The sequence below is a fragment of the Rhyacophila brunnea genome, unplaced genomic scaffold, assembly GCF_057557595.1.
Source record: "Rhyacophila brunnea isolate RB1 unplaced genomic scaffold, BYU_Rbru_1.0 scaffold_92, whole genome shotgun sequence".
Lineage (NCBI taxonomy): Eukaryota > Metazoa > Arthropoda > Insecta > Trichoptera > Rhyacophilidae > Rhyacophila > Rhyacophila brunnea.
The window spans coordinates 910621-926639 of NW_028233364.1; positions in this window are offsets into that span (position 1 = coordinate 910621).

The window sequence follows — 16019 nt, forward strand, 5'->3', positions numbered from 1 at the left end:
CTTATATGTTATAATGTGCATTTTGTACACTTTTTTCTATAAAGTTATTAAAAATATAACTGAACTTTTACCCTTTACGTGTTTAGCCATTTCTTTGAATTTGGGAAAGGCTTTAATTTAACCTATAAATACACAATAAGTTGAGAAAACAAGCCTATAAGAAAAATAAATTCAGCTTAATACATTGTTCTGTGTTGAAATTGATTTTTAAATATTAATTAAAATGGAGTGAAATGTAATAAAAGAAATAATTTAGAAGTGATGATGTAAAATTGGTCTTTTTAATTCTTTCATGCTTTTAAATACTATAAATTCACAATTTTTCTATGTCTAAAATCTTTTACTAAATTTTAATGTGGAACTATGACGATCAAAAATTATTTATAATAAAATACTTTATTTCTTATTTAAAAAATTAAATTTGTACTTAAGAATAAAAATTCAGAAAATTACGAAGATTAAAACATAAGAACACTACACGCGATGGGGATTTATTATTTATTTAATAGGTAAATTGCTAATTTGTTTATTTTAAGCTTAAACATGAACATATTATTATATTTTACTTACACTCTAAATACAAAATGAGAAAAATCCAATACATCTTTGTTTTCACTTTCTTCCTGGTTTTCCTTCCAAATAATGGAAAAGTCAAAGGTTATATCATTGTCTTGAGTAGTATCTTCCCTATAACATGAAATTTCGCGTTCTTTTATCTTATTTTTAACAAAATTAATTATTTCTAATATTGTCTCATTCGTTTCGAGGGACTCTTGATTGCGTTTTAAGAAATCAGAAGCAGCTTCTGCAAGTATTTCATCGAGATACATAGCGATAATTTTATCATGAATACATTTTGTATATGGTTTTGCCTGAATCAGTTCAAAAATATTATTTATCAAATTAGTCCTCTTAATGCCATAATATCTATCTCCGAATCTATTTAAAAAGCATGGAAAGCATTTTTTAAGATCTACACATCTACGTTGAGTTAAAATAGTCGCGCATATTTTCCTAAAAGCTGCTTGAATGTTGTCAAATATAGCCTCTTCATGTATAGCAATACATTGATATGTATATAAAACATAACTCTTTGTAATATCGCAATTATTATTTTGTATCTCTAAAATAATATCTATTCCACTATATAAATGAGGATCTTTTAATTTTTCATTCATAGAATCTGTTGGTGTAAAGCAACATGATGATCCTACCCAAGTTCTTTCATATTCTTTGAAATCAAAAAAATACAAAAAATTGTGGATTGAATCAACTTTCTCAAACAAAAGCTGCTTATTTGATACTTTTATAGACTTTACATAACATTCCTTCTTTTCGATAAATAAAAAAAGTTCATAAAAAAATCTTCTGTATGTGTTAGACCTTTTTTTATAGGATGCACCAAAGGTTTTAAAACCATCTATACAGACTTCACCCTTCTGTTTCCGATATTTAAATTTTGGGGACCCAAATTTAATTTCTTCTTTGTATATTCTTTTTATATTTTTAATGCTATTTATTCCATGATAAAATTCGATAATGAATTCTTGTATGAATTTAGAGAAATTTCTCCTATAGCATTTTTCTATCTCGCTCGTGTCAAAATGATATATTTCAAGTATTTTTTCTACCGATTTATCTCTATTAAGTCTAAATATAATCCCACATTTGTAAACTATCTTTCCTTCATCTTGAAGCAAAAAATTGATTGGTGAAACTTCATCTGATTTATTTGGGCCTTCTATACTAGCTTTTATAATAAAATTTTTATTTATCATTTTTATATCCAGAAATTTGTCTCTCATATTCATATTAAAACAACCCATCAAATTTATATTTGCATCAAACCAATCTGTCTTTTCTTCTCTGTTAAATTTTATTTTCTCGTGAAAAATCTGAAAGAAAGTATATTCTTTATTTAGTTGTGACTTTTTAAGCAAAAAATATTTTATGAATTCTAGTTTTTCTAAGGAAACAAAACCGAATATAAAAGTCTGATTCATCATTTTTTTTATATCATCTGTTCCCAAGATAGAAAAATTCTCATTTCGTTCATCTATTTTCCATACAAAATTTTCAAAACCAGTTTTATATTTACTTTTAATAATTTTTTCGTTGATATTTGCATTTGGTAAATAATTTTCTAGTGATTTTACACCTTTTTTTAAAATTTCTTTTTTACTTGATAGACTTAGGTTGTAAAGGGTCTTTAAAACTATATTTCTTGTATCTTCAGGTGAATTTATGTTCTCCGTTAAACCGTTTGAAACAAGCAAATCAAAAATGATTTTTTCCAAAATAGGTATTTTTTTGAAAAAAAATGGAAGAGCTTGATATTCTCTTCTTTTATATATAAAACACCTTCTTATATTTTCGACCATCATTTTGACGGACAATAGCAAATTATCATTTATTCTTGATTCCGAATCATCACAGAACACAAATAGATCAAAGGAAGAATCTACGAATTCTGAGATTTTAATAATATTTTTATCTGTAGATTTCGTAATATTCGCTAGATTTTGTTCCGAATAAATACAACCGGATCTTGTAGAACATAATTGAAAATTTATTTCATTAAGATGCTTCTCATTAGATTCAATTGGAGCCGTATTGAAAGCTGAAAAACGAATCAAGTTTTCAATATCTTCTATTATATTTTTTGTGGGATTCGGATAGCAGGGCTCGCTGGGATACAAATCATTAATGGCCGTAAAAGGCAACATTGGCGAATCATATTCACGTGCAAAATCTTCGATGAAATTTTTTGCATTTTCTTTTGGCACACTTATGCAAAACGAAAGATTTTCAGATGAAATTCTGCTACTCTCTTTATATTCAATTTCAAAAATATCTGATAGTGTCTTTATTTGTGCATTTCGAATTGTTTTATCTTCAACCGTTGCAATTTCTGCGGATTCAATACATGCTAAAAAATAAATGAAAACCAACATAATTTTTCAAGCTAATAATTCTTCTTATATAACATGTTTTATATAAAAAGTAAATTGAAATTCCTTTATTTTGATTAATTAAAGATCATTTGTGTTTAATTAGTCAATTTTTTATGGTATCATTCATATTCAATTCTTTTAAATTATAAAAATATAAAATATTTATGGTAAATTTATTGTAATAAATGGCATATTTATAAAAATTTAAATTCCCCAATATTTTTTTATATGTTAATACTATGACCCTATAAAGATGACTTGGTCTTACAAGCAGAAAATAATATAGTTTTTATTTTTTTTTGTTTATTAATAGATTTTTAATTTTTTTACAAATATCACAATTGCAAAAAATAAATCAATACATATCTAGATTCATGAATAGTATTCTAAATATCTTATATATGTTTATTAAGATGAATTCTTCTTTTTGCAATTATAATATTCAAATTTTGATTTTAAATCTATTGAGTAAGTTTAATTAGATAATTATTTTTTTCTAATGATAGTTTTTAAATACTTTGACAAATTTATAAGTTTTTACGATAAATATGCTATTTTTTGTTTTTATGATCTGTATTTTGCAGATATAAGAACTAATTTATACAAAACTAGGGTGAAACTTAGACAATGTTAAAAATTTTTTATAATGGGCGTATAAAGGCCATATATCAGTTTATTTTGCTTTTTTTGATTTAATTTGAATATATGAAATCTTCTATATAAAAAGAATAAATTTAAAGGCCATAATTCGCATATAAACTGACGATATCGATCTGATCATAAAAATTTGTTTTTATATAAATTAAATTAAAATAATTCGTTTTTTGCGGAATGCTATTTATTTATTCAATGTTAAAATATAAGAAATTATGATTAATAAAAAGGAAAAAAAGTGGTTTATTCCACACATTATACTAATATATCAATTTTTTCTAAAACTTATCTTCGTATTAACTAAATGTAAATATTTATGGCATCTAAACATTCGTTATGAATCCAATGTCAATATTAGATGATGCTGATTGGAAACAAAAGACTATAAGAAAAAGCCGGAACTTATTTGATTTCTAAGTATAAGATCATATTTCGGGGTAAAAATCATTATGCGCTCAATGCAATGAATCCTTTAAAATATTTGATCTTATAGCAGCCAGATGCAAAATAATCCTACGCTACGGTTAAACAAGGAGAAACAGTGAGATGGTAAGCGCCTTAAAATCATTCTATAAATACTATGTGATTCTTAAAAACAAATAAAATCAGCAGTCACGCAATACAAGAGATTATGCTCGATAAGTATGTAGAGATATAAGTAGATATTAGAGTTATGATGGTCATTAGACCTATCTAGTCACGGGCCTTTTACATTCAATAAAAAGAAATTATGATAATCTTGATATAAATAGGTGTGTTCAGTATAGATAATATAAACATTGTCGAGAAACAGCGAAAATATAATTTACTGCTAATTTAAATTGTCATAAATTTGCAAGTTCTTGACATAGATTATACCAATTTTCTTAAAATAAGTGGATGGCAGCACAATAGTATAAAAGGTAATAGGTAAACTTTTTTTTATATTTTCTATTTTTTCTGGCGAATTTAACATTTATGTAAAGGCTATATCGTTGGAATATTATATTTTCGGTTTTTTTAAAATATTATGAATTGCTTTTTAGATATTTCTATCAACCTATTATTATATGGAAATCGAACAAGAAGCACAAATGTACATGGAATTTATATCAAAGTCTCGAATATTTTGTTTAATATAAACATTTCATTGAGAAAATATTTTCTAATTGTAACTTGTATAACTATTTTTATATTTTATGTTTATATGGCAAGCATCTTATTTAATATTTTTATATATCTTTATAAATAATTTTTAAGCTAAATAAAAAAATATTTTGATTGTCAAATTCATACATGAATATATAAATAAAATTGCTGAAATTTGTCTGAATAGGTTTTGATTTTAACTGCATAATTAATTAAAAAGTAAATATAGATAAATCTATTCTTCTAGAATCTTGGTGTGAAAAAATCTAATTTATATAGATATGGAAGCTAAAGGCTAAATTTATTTTAATGCCAAAATCAAACTAGTATTTTTTTAAGCATAGAAATGCTATAATGTATTTTAAAACTGAATTATATCGAATAAGAAAAAAATTACCAGAAAATTACCCTGTCTCAGAAATTAAGCAAATTAATCTTATTGTACCATTAAGCTATGATAGTGTAAATATGGAGCTTTATTATCATATAAAAACTGAACATATTTATCAAGGCCAGCATTTGTGTAAATTTTAGATATTTTATTTTTTGATATAGTCGTAAATTTATTTATTCGATAATATTTCAATTTTTTTATTTACCTGTTTAATTTTTCAATACCGAGCTAACTTATTTATTTTTGTGTCTTAAAAAATGAAATAAAGTTTATATGATTAGAAATTTATTAGCATATATTTAGCCAATATATTATATAAAAGATAAATTTGTTTTATTATATAAGATGTCAATGTTATGTGTAACAATTTATTAGTTTATTTTTTGACAATCATGAATTTAAAATATGGATATAGATTTTTTCTAATGATATTGGGCTTAGTGCTTCAGAAAAAAAAGTAAAAAGAAATATGACCAAAAATAAAATAATATTGCTGCTTATTTTTATGCAGCACCATTTCTGAATATAAATCAAATTTTTAGTAGGATTTTTGGATTTTGAATTATAGTATTTTTGAAGTTTCTAAAAAATATTTTGAGCTTTTCTTTTGTGAGTTCTAAATGTTGATTTTTATTTTTACAGCTACAAAAAATTAAGCATACTTTGTATTTCTTATAAACAGACAGTTTGAATATTCAAGTAAGCTATTAAAATCTAAACCCGCTTTAACTCGATTAAAAAATGTATTGGTAAAGCATTATCTCTTCTATCAAATATATTCAATATAATTTAATTTTAGAAACCTCTGTATAAAACAATTTTTTATTTTAATTTACAAAAATATAATGGATTTAAGACAATTCAAAGACTTTTGGGCTTAAAAATTTCAGCTTCTACGTGTATTATTATTTTAAATATAATATAAATACATTTTTTTTTATAAAAAAAGGCAAGATTCATAAAAGATGTTATTTTATCTATAAGTTATATTGATTTGGTTGATACGCTAAGGTTTAGCTATTTGCTTTATATTGTAGTAATCGAATTCATTTATAAAAAAAAATAGTAAAATATTTCTTCTAATATCTTTACTTTATATAAGATATTTTACTGATATAAGAATCAACTTAACGCCTAGATTATGGCTTATTACTCATAATGCTTAAAGTTAATATTTAATGCTCAAGACATAATATTAATGCAGTATTATTAGACAATATCTATTTAGTGTTAATTTGTAGCACCATAGTGTCTGTTTTGCTCTTTATCGAGTCACGATATGTTTTTGGCTTTTATCTTTGGCACAACTTCGATATTTCTCAAGACTAATTCTTATAAATGATTTCACCTAAAATTTTTGATTTTGCCTGTAAACTCTTCTCGTATTTCTTTAACTTGTATTTAAGCATATGTTGGTGTATATTGTGCGACGTGCAGCGCGTCTCTAATGATCTTTCAAGTTAAAAATACTGTACTAAACCGTAGCTTCCCGTTTAAAAACAAAACTAAAGTTGATGATTATACCAATTATTTAAAGTTAAATTTTTTTTTATTATGATAATTGCTACAATATTTCCTTTTTCAAATGAAAATATTCTTAAGCATTTTAAAGAATCACATCAGATGAAATAAATTTAATACAATAAACATAAAAAAATATGAGTTTTATACAGTTTGAGGAAGAATTCTAGGCAGTTTTTTTTTGATACGATATTTTGACTTATATCTATATTTGTGAACGCAGAAAGTTTTTGTTTATATTAAACTATTTAAAACACATTTCAAAAATAAAAAAGAAAATACTAGACTTTAGTTAATCTAAAATCAAATTAATATTTTTATTGATTACATATAAAAATTATTTGAATGCATATAAAAAAAATCATGGTCGATTCTGCAACATTTTCTGATTGAAGTTGTACTTTTTCTGTTTTCTATACAATTTCATTATATCTTAGAAAAAGATATAATGAAATTTTAATGTTAATATTCTGTATAGTATTAATATCGTGTGTAAAAATTTACTGTACTTATTTTTTCGGATTTAAAATCGGTGTTATAGTGCATGCAAAATTAATATAATCCCCTACTCGAATGTTAGATTTTATATTTAATATTATAACTAGCATAAAGTAAAAAAAAGAACTTTGTGTGGTTTTCATTTTTTTATTTGTATCAAAATATATCTTAACAATTGATTTTTATCCTATTTTAAAATATTTTAAAACATTTAATAAAGAATATATGCTCATTCTAAAACTCAATATATATTTTTTGCATTAATAATCTTTGTTTCTATTTTAATAGTCAAATTTCCAGCTACTATAATTTCTTTGACAGCTAAAAGGTGTTAAAACTCGCTTTATATGTTATAAATCAGATAGTGTATTTTTTTTGATGCTGAGTATATCAAAGTATAATTAGCCCAGCAATTTTATCAATAAATGATATAACTTTGTATTTTAATTGCGCCTTCAACAAAAATACTTTACGAAGTTTTCTGTAAATAGTTTGCTCGAGTATAAGAATTAACCTTGAGATTGAAGGTGCCTTAGTCTCCTATGCTAAACTAAGAGATTAGATTCCCTTAAAATAAATACGTTTCTTGATTTTTGCACTTTTACTATTATCCAATGTTTTAATTCTAAATGGCTCGTGATAAAAATTAGTTTACTCGAAGGGGTTTTTAAACATCTATGGAGCTTTGAATTAATTTTTTTTGGTAAAACAAAACTTTAATTAACATCTAATACAAAAATCATCTGAAATAACCTGGATTTTTATTTTTATACATTCTTAATTCAATTAAATGTAAATTGTTTTTTTTTTGATTTTGCTATCTTATGTATGCTTAAATCGAAAAAGTTTATATTTTTTAGATTGTTTGAACATAAAATATATCTTTATTATTGCTCACATTATTTCTAGATCAATGTTAAAATATTTTTTTTATAAACCTTACTCTACCCACATGAGTTTTATCATGTAATTTAGCGGCCATAATCTTCATTTATTCTTTGCCAGAGCTAATACCGCATGCCTATGATTTTTTGTATATTATCTTAAGTCATAAGACAAAATTTAAAACTACAAATTTATTCGATTTTATTCATATATTTTCTTTTTTTGCTATTGATGTCTGGAATTGTGCTCATCTGAAAAATGTCGCTATAATTATCATATTCTTTTTTTTGTGGTAACATGTTCTTTTTAGGCATTCATTTGTAATTAAAACGTTAGTAAATAAAATATACAATTGATAGTTGATATTTAATATTTAATATTAATTAAAATTATGTAATTTTAGACAATGAATTTTAACTTAATTTATATGCGCCTGTGATGTTGGAACTTACTGCCGCATCTAAATAAAAATTCTTTGGGGCCGCGCAGCTCGCGCCACAAAAAGTCATATCTGGCAAATCTTGAAAGTATGAAAGGTGGTTTTTGAAAATAACGCAAAATATGAATATTCTAAATGTTTCAAATTTCTACTAAATTATTAAAAATGTATTTTATCATATATTTTCCTAATATAATGAAATACCATAAAAAACAATACTGAATTTTTTCCCTTGTAGTTGCAAACCATTAAAGCTAAATTTCTTTTTCTAGTTCATATCGGTGTAAAAAATATGTTTAAGTTGTTATTTTTCGTGTGTATATAACATTCTACGATCAACCCATCATATTTTTATTTTTTTGTTTCTATGATTATTATTTTTCATGTGTCTTTAGTTTTTACAATCAATCCATCATCTTTTTATTTTTTCTATTCCGTGGTTTTTATTTAAGGGATAATTTTATGTTCTGTTTTTATGTACAAAAGTGAAAATTAAGATCATTATATATATTATATTTAGTATATATTTCGTTTAATTAAATCTTCCAGAAAGTTATTCTGTGTATCATCTTCTTTTATGTCTTTTAGATGAATATGTCTTATTTATCAAAATTGATTTTTTGATTAATTAAATTAACGCTATTCATGTTTAGTACCATGCGTAATGGTATGAGATGGAGTGTTTGCAAAATGCTGCAATCGGTATATTAAGAATCCACGGGTGAAAACCAAACCGGAGGCATGCATATAAACAATGCAATCTAGAAAACTCTTGAATTAATAGGCTTTAAAATGTGAATATAAAAGAAAAAAAGTTGTAGATGTGTGCATATTTAAGAAGTATTAGCCGAATATGATACAAAAAGTTATCTTAACTTTAAATGAACAAATTATAATGGCTATAACCAGATTAATCCATTTATAAATAAAGTTAATTGGCTTTTAATAATTTATTCATTGATTAATTTTATCTTTTCTTCTTGTGAACTATCAAAGTTTTGATTGATCCTCTGAACAGGCTATGTTTATACTTCTTGCAATTACATATTCTTCGCAATATTTCCTCATAAATCTTCTTACTTCATATTTAATGTATACAAATGTTCAACTCATACGTATTTTTGAGCGTATATTTTATATCCGTCAAAATTCTCGACTCTTAATATAATACTTATGGTATTTTATGGCCACATCATCTCACATTATAACTCAAGATATAAAACTAGATTTATTTGTAGCGTTTAATTTTTGTAAAAAGTTCTCATGTGTTTTTAGCACCGCAAGATATATTTAATATTTTTTTTAAAAAATTGGATAGATATTATTTTTTAGTCTGATTTAATTTAACCCATTTGATGATTAAAATTGTTTCATTCAATGTAAATGGATTAAATTCATTCGATAAATATATACGGGAGTTTTATAACTTATGTTTAAATGACTATATCAATACAATACTAAAAGCTGATATTCTATGTATTCAAGAAACAAAGGGATCTAGGAAGACTTTAGAGAAATTTTTAAATTTGAAAGATTACAAAGTTTATATGAGTTATAATAATTTAAAAAATGGTGTATCTGGTGTGTGCACAATTATTAGCAAAAAATTATTTCTTAAAAGTATAACAACACAAATAAAAAGCATGAAAGATTATTGTGATGAAGGTCGAATAATTATAGCAGATTTTGGTAATTTCAAAATAGCGAATGTATATTTTCCATTTTTCGATCCAGATATTTACAAAAACGGTGACTTTGATGCGGAAAAGCAAATAAGAGTTGACCGATTTTATGAAATTATAGGAGATTTTTTCAAATCAACTGAAGATTTGATAATATGTGGTGATATAAATGCTGTTTATTCTGTAAAAGATCACCACCAATTATATAGAGAATATAAGAGGATTAAAAGTCCAGATAAATCAACCGAAATCGTTTTCAATCCAAATGAAACAAGAATAAAGAAACCAAATCAAAGTCCGAAAGAATTACCATTTTATTTCAAAACTGAGCTGGATCTAGAAAAATATTTATTCGAGAGATTTCCAAGAAGCTGGCTGAAGAATTTTATTGTTCAAAATACACATGTCGATACTTATAGATTTTTCTACCCAGAAAGCGTTGAAAAATATACATGTTGGAATAGCGTCTATAACCATCGATCTTCCAATTTAGGATCTAGAATTGATTATATTTTTGTTCCTGTCAAGCTAACAAAGTATCTGAGAGAAGCTACTATTTTAGATAGAATATTTGGAAGCGATCATTGCCCTATTTCTATCGATATTAAACTGTCAATCCTCGAAGGTGATGATAATTTGTTGCAAAAAAAATCTGGCTTATTATCTTTTTTTGCTCAAAAAAATTAAACCATCTAAAATCATATTCTAGTTATTACGGCCCTTGTAATTTTTATCCGAATATTTCATGATTTTACAAACTTATTGGTTGTTTTAGTTTTATTCCTTAATCATCACAAAAAAATATGGAGTTTTTCTAATTATTAATTTATTTCTGATTCGGGTGCGAAATAAAATATTTTGTATTTTTATAACTTTGGGTAGGCATTATGATTTATTTATTTTCCTTCCAAGTACATCCGCATTCTCAAGTTAAATTAAAATTAAAGAATGAGTACCAAAATTGTGATCTATTGGTTTTTCAACTGGTTCAAATAAATTTAGTTAGATCTTTATAATGTCTTATTTAAAATTTTAGATCTGAAAAAAAACATATAAGAAAGTCAAAGAAAAAAATAAACTGAAACAACCTAAAAAGAAACAAGTATATACTACATGTGAGCCGTAATGTATAAATTTCTTCGATTTTTTATTGTACGTTTAGTGTCTTCCCTATATGATTATATTTTTTATTTTGCAGTCCTTACTTTTTATGTCGTTTAAAGCATAAATTTTTCAACACAAAATTTCTATAAAGCAAAAAAAAATGATGTGTACATGCCAATATTAGTAAAAAAACGGCTTTGAATATCTTATAAAGAAAGGTATATAAATATAAAGTAAATTAAAAAAGACAGAAGAAAAGTAAATACAATTCTTTTGAAAAAGAGTAAAGATCATGGCAAATAATACTGAAATAAAAATATACTGATCATACTTATTTCCATAGAATTCAGAAACTAGATTAAAAAGTTACTTTTTTTTTAATTCATATATAAGTTTTAAAAACACCAATAATAGAAATGGATTTGCGACTGGTATTTCGCTTTTAAAATTACAACAATATCTAGAATAATTTTTATGAAACGGATAATTATTGTATTGGTTGTGTATAATAAGCTACATATTATCGTGGAAACATTTGATTCAAAACTAGTAAAATAGAAGTACAATAAGAAACACCGATACCATTTGTTTGCTTGGCTAGAGGTTTGAGTTGATAACGTTCATATAATTTTACTTTGTGTTTATTGTAAATAAAAAAACAGATAAAGTTCGAGATTAACATAAAAATTATTTTTTATTTATGGTTTAGGTTTCTTTGTACGAGTTCCATCTATTTAGACATAGTTAGCTCATTGATAACATTGCAAACTCCTTGATAAATCTTTTTGACACCTTCCTCTGATCTATCTTCATCAACTGCTCTCTTCTCTCAAATGTGATGAGTTCGAGAGTCTTATACTATAAAAGTATTTTAATCCATTATAAAGGTATTCACTGATGAATTAAAATCTATAAAAATTACTTAAGAACTTTTTTTTTGACAAGAATATGAACATAAAATATATTGCATTACTATGAAAGGGGTTAACGGTTTTAATTTAACCACGTTACTGGAGTCACCATTATGGGTAAAAATCCAAATTGCAACAATAATGGCTTAAATTACTTGCGCTTGAGCCATCAAATCATGCTTTTTTTTCTGCGCAAATATCAAGATTATATTTCTAATAGAAAGCTTTCTTTTACTGTAGGTCGGCCTAATAGTTTTTACATATACCTTGCAGCTAAGCGGCATATATTAAAGTTTAGTACTTTATGAATTTTCTTGGGCAAGAAGTATTCGAATATTCAACCTTTTAAATAAAATATTAGCGGCCATATTTAGACCCCTAAACTATCACATCTAATTAAATACTCTGCGGTTTTTAATAAAATATTCTTATTTACACTAATATTGAGTGGAATCAATATAAAAATACCTAAGAAATTAAATTCAAATATGAATGAATTTGCCATGTTAGAAATGCGATATCAAGTGCCATAAAATTTATAAATCACAAATTTTATTTATTTTCAATCAATTAGATAATAATCAAATAAAATTGATATAAAAATTGATCTATAAAAGTCTTTTAACTTGTGATAAATATTTTTAAAAGCCACACCTTGCAAATTCCATATAATAATATGTAAAGTAAATTTTCTAATTTAGGGTTTCAAATTGTTTCAGCAATTTTAGTTCTCGATGGAGTTTAATTTCGATATATCAAATAAGATTTAGTTTTTGTTTTAGAAAGCATCATTTTGCCAATATTATATTTAAAATGACACATACTGTGTATATTTATCTATATTTCGCTTGCATTTATGATTCAAAATGTGAGAGAATCTAGGAGCTCTTATAAAATCAGCCCAGAATACCATTTAATACGGTAAAAAAGAATTTATAGAAACTTGGTATACTAGAGCAGATATAAAAAAAACATTTTACCCTCACAATTTTTTTGGTATGAGGCGTACCACAACACAGTTCCAATAATATTACTTTGGGGGAAATACAATAAAAGTGTTGCTAATAAAGAGAAAGTGAGTGGATGATTCAGTAGTAGTTTAGGAGTTATTTGCAAGACTTATATTTTTAATTTTTTAATTTCTGCGAATAAGCAGTCTAATAAGTCTTTTGATGATTTTTTTGCTTCTCAGTGCATTTACATATTCTTAAAATAAGATGGATTATTATTTAAATTTTATAGCTCTAGATGTGAAATAAAAATATTAATGATCGTGTTTTTAAAGTGAATATTTAGTAAAACACGATTAATATGATGCACAAGTTCGAAACAGATTTTACATCTAGAATCTATCAAAAAATAATAATTTTCTTATATTGTGAGTTGATTTTCCATTATATTGCTATAAATATAAAGAAAGACTAAAATAAAGTACACAATTTCATTTAGAATATATACTGATTCGTGGTCCTCGATCCAGTTTAGATCAACTGAATATTTTGGGGAAAGGTCTAATCTTAATTTCCAGGATCAATATTGGGCTTGCTTTTCAAAATTAGTCTAATGATTTTATTATAAACTTAAATTAAAGACAAAATCTCTCATTGGTAAATTAATAATGTTCAACATGTATACAATTTGTGATGGCAAACGATTTTCTATGAAGATTATTTAAATAAAAACAAAAACTTTAATGAAACAGCATTCTCTTATCAGTTCTTTATATTTCTTTTTTGATTTTATGCTTTATGTAGTTGATAGATGGTTAAATAGCCGTGTATGAACCCTGTATACAACCTACTGACATGTATTTGGGGATACATTTTCGCGATTAATATTGAAGCTGTTCAAGTTAAATTCAGTTACATTTTCATATAGTAGCATTGTGGATACTTTCGGAACTTTAAGGTATAATTAGACTATTGTGAAAGCTTTTTTTGCCGAAAGTAAAAAATCGAGTCAGAGCTAACATGTTTTTACAATGCATGAAGAAGTAGTTCTATACTTTGATTGTTTTCCATAATGAGATTTGCATTTATAATTAACCATCTTTTAATCGACTTTTTTTATTGATCTTGGACCTCCAAATTAATCTTTCGAAAAGTTTGTGCTTGGAAGTTTTTTTATGGTATAAAAATTAAGTTATAAGACCGTATTACTACTGATTATACTAGGTGATTGTAGTTTTGTCACATTTTTTGCGATGCCTAGTTAATTAACACTCTTGAATCATGTTGTAAAGCCTATACTAGTGTCTCTAAAAAACGTAAAACTCCTAATGAAAGTGTATATTTCAAATTTGGGACAAGTTATTATAGTGTACCACTGCGAGTATTTATCATAGATCTTTTATGATAATTTATTGGGTGCACTAACTACATTAGAACTGTATTTGAATAAAATTCTCATTCTTGTAAGTTTTCATGAGACCCAAATCTGAATTGGTTATGTGAGAATCGTTCTCTCATTATGCTAGAATTGCAACAATTGGTTTTTAGATACTTATAGGATCCATACGAATTTTTAATATAGCTTATATTATTTTTTTTGGGCGAAAAACGAACTTGATGTGAAATTCTTGCTTGATATAATATAAAAAATTTCTTATTTGATTTTTGTAACCAGTAAAAAACATAATTTCATATTCTCTAGATATTAGATTTCAGTTTGTGTTATTGAATTAGAATAATTAGTAGCTAGAACATGATATGGATACAATAAAATATAAGCCAGATATCATATGATAAATCGTTAAACTAGCTTCACTTGCTTTTATATGGTCATATAAACCTAGAATAATACACAATGTTCGCATCATAAAAATCTTTTATTGTAATACGTATATAAATTAGTGTTTTCGGGATCTATTGGTGTGATATTTCAATATTCATATAGTTCAATGCTAAGTTTACTCCGAAAGTATTATTTTAAGCAATAAAGTGTTAATTTTATGAACTGAAAGAATAATTTACATTGTCTGCATTTATTTTAGATATATAGCCTATTTTATTCAGTATACTTATCATGAATAACTCATGCACTTATAAACGTTAAAATTCGCATAAATGCAACTTTATATTTAAAAAATTGAAAAAGGGGATTATACATCACCGCGTAAAATCCTTGCGATTGACAATTTTATTGTAAATTGTAATTTTTTAAGATTATTGGTTTTTATATATCACTATCTATTTCAAAATAGGATTCTGTAAAATTTGTTTGATTTAAAATATATGGAAGCAAAACACATTCATTCACGTATATTATTGGTTTATTGATTTTTTTTATTTCGATATTTTGCATTTATTAATGATAGTTACAGATATATCGTCAATCGCAAAAACACCTGTTTTCAAAAAATAGATTTGTAGGCCTACATTTACACATCGAAACATACTGGCACATCAAAAATATCATTCTTTGAAAGTCAGTATTACATGTTAAATTGACCAATCTAAATATAAAACCTTTTAGATTTAATTTATTGAAACCTTTTATATTTAATTTATTACAAACCTTATATATCTAATTTATTTAAAACCTTTGTATTTATATTATTGAAAACCTTGATCATAGTTTTATGGATTTGTTCTGTTTATGGATGTATCTTAGCAAAGAAATAATTAAGAACTTATGAAGATCCAAGTCAAAGATTAAATGTTCAAATAAATAGAAATATTTGTTTTTCTTTATTAAGCTGTCTTAGTAGGGTTTCAGTTCTTCTTATATTTTAAAATATAAATATAGTAATATACGGATTCGTCGAAACAAAAGACAGCCTAATTATAATATAAAAAGTAAAAATTTGATTTCTTGAAAATTTATTCAATTTAGAAACGAAATATGATT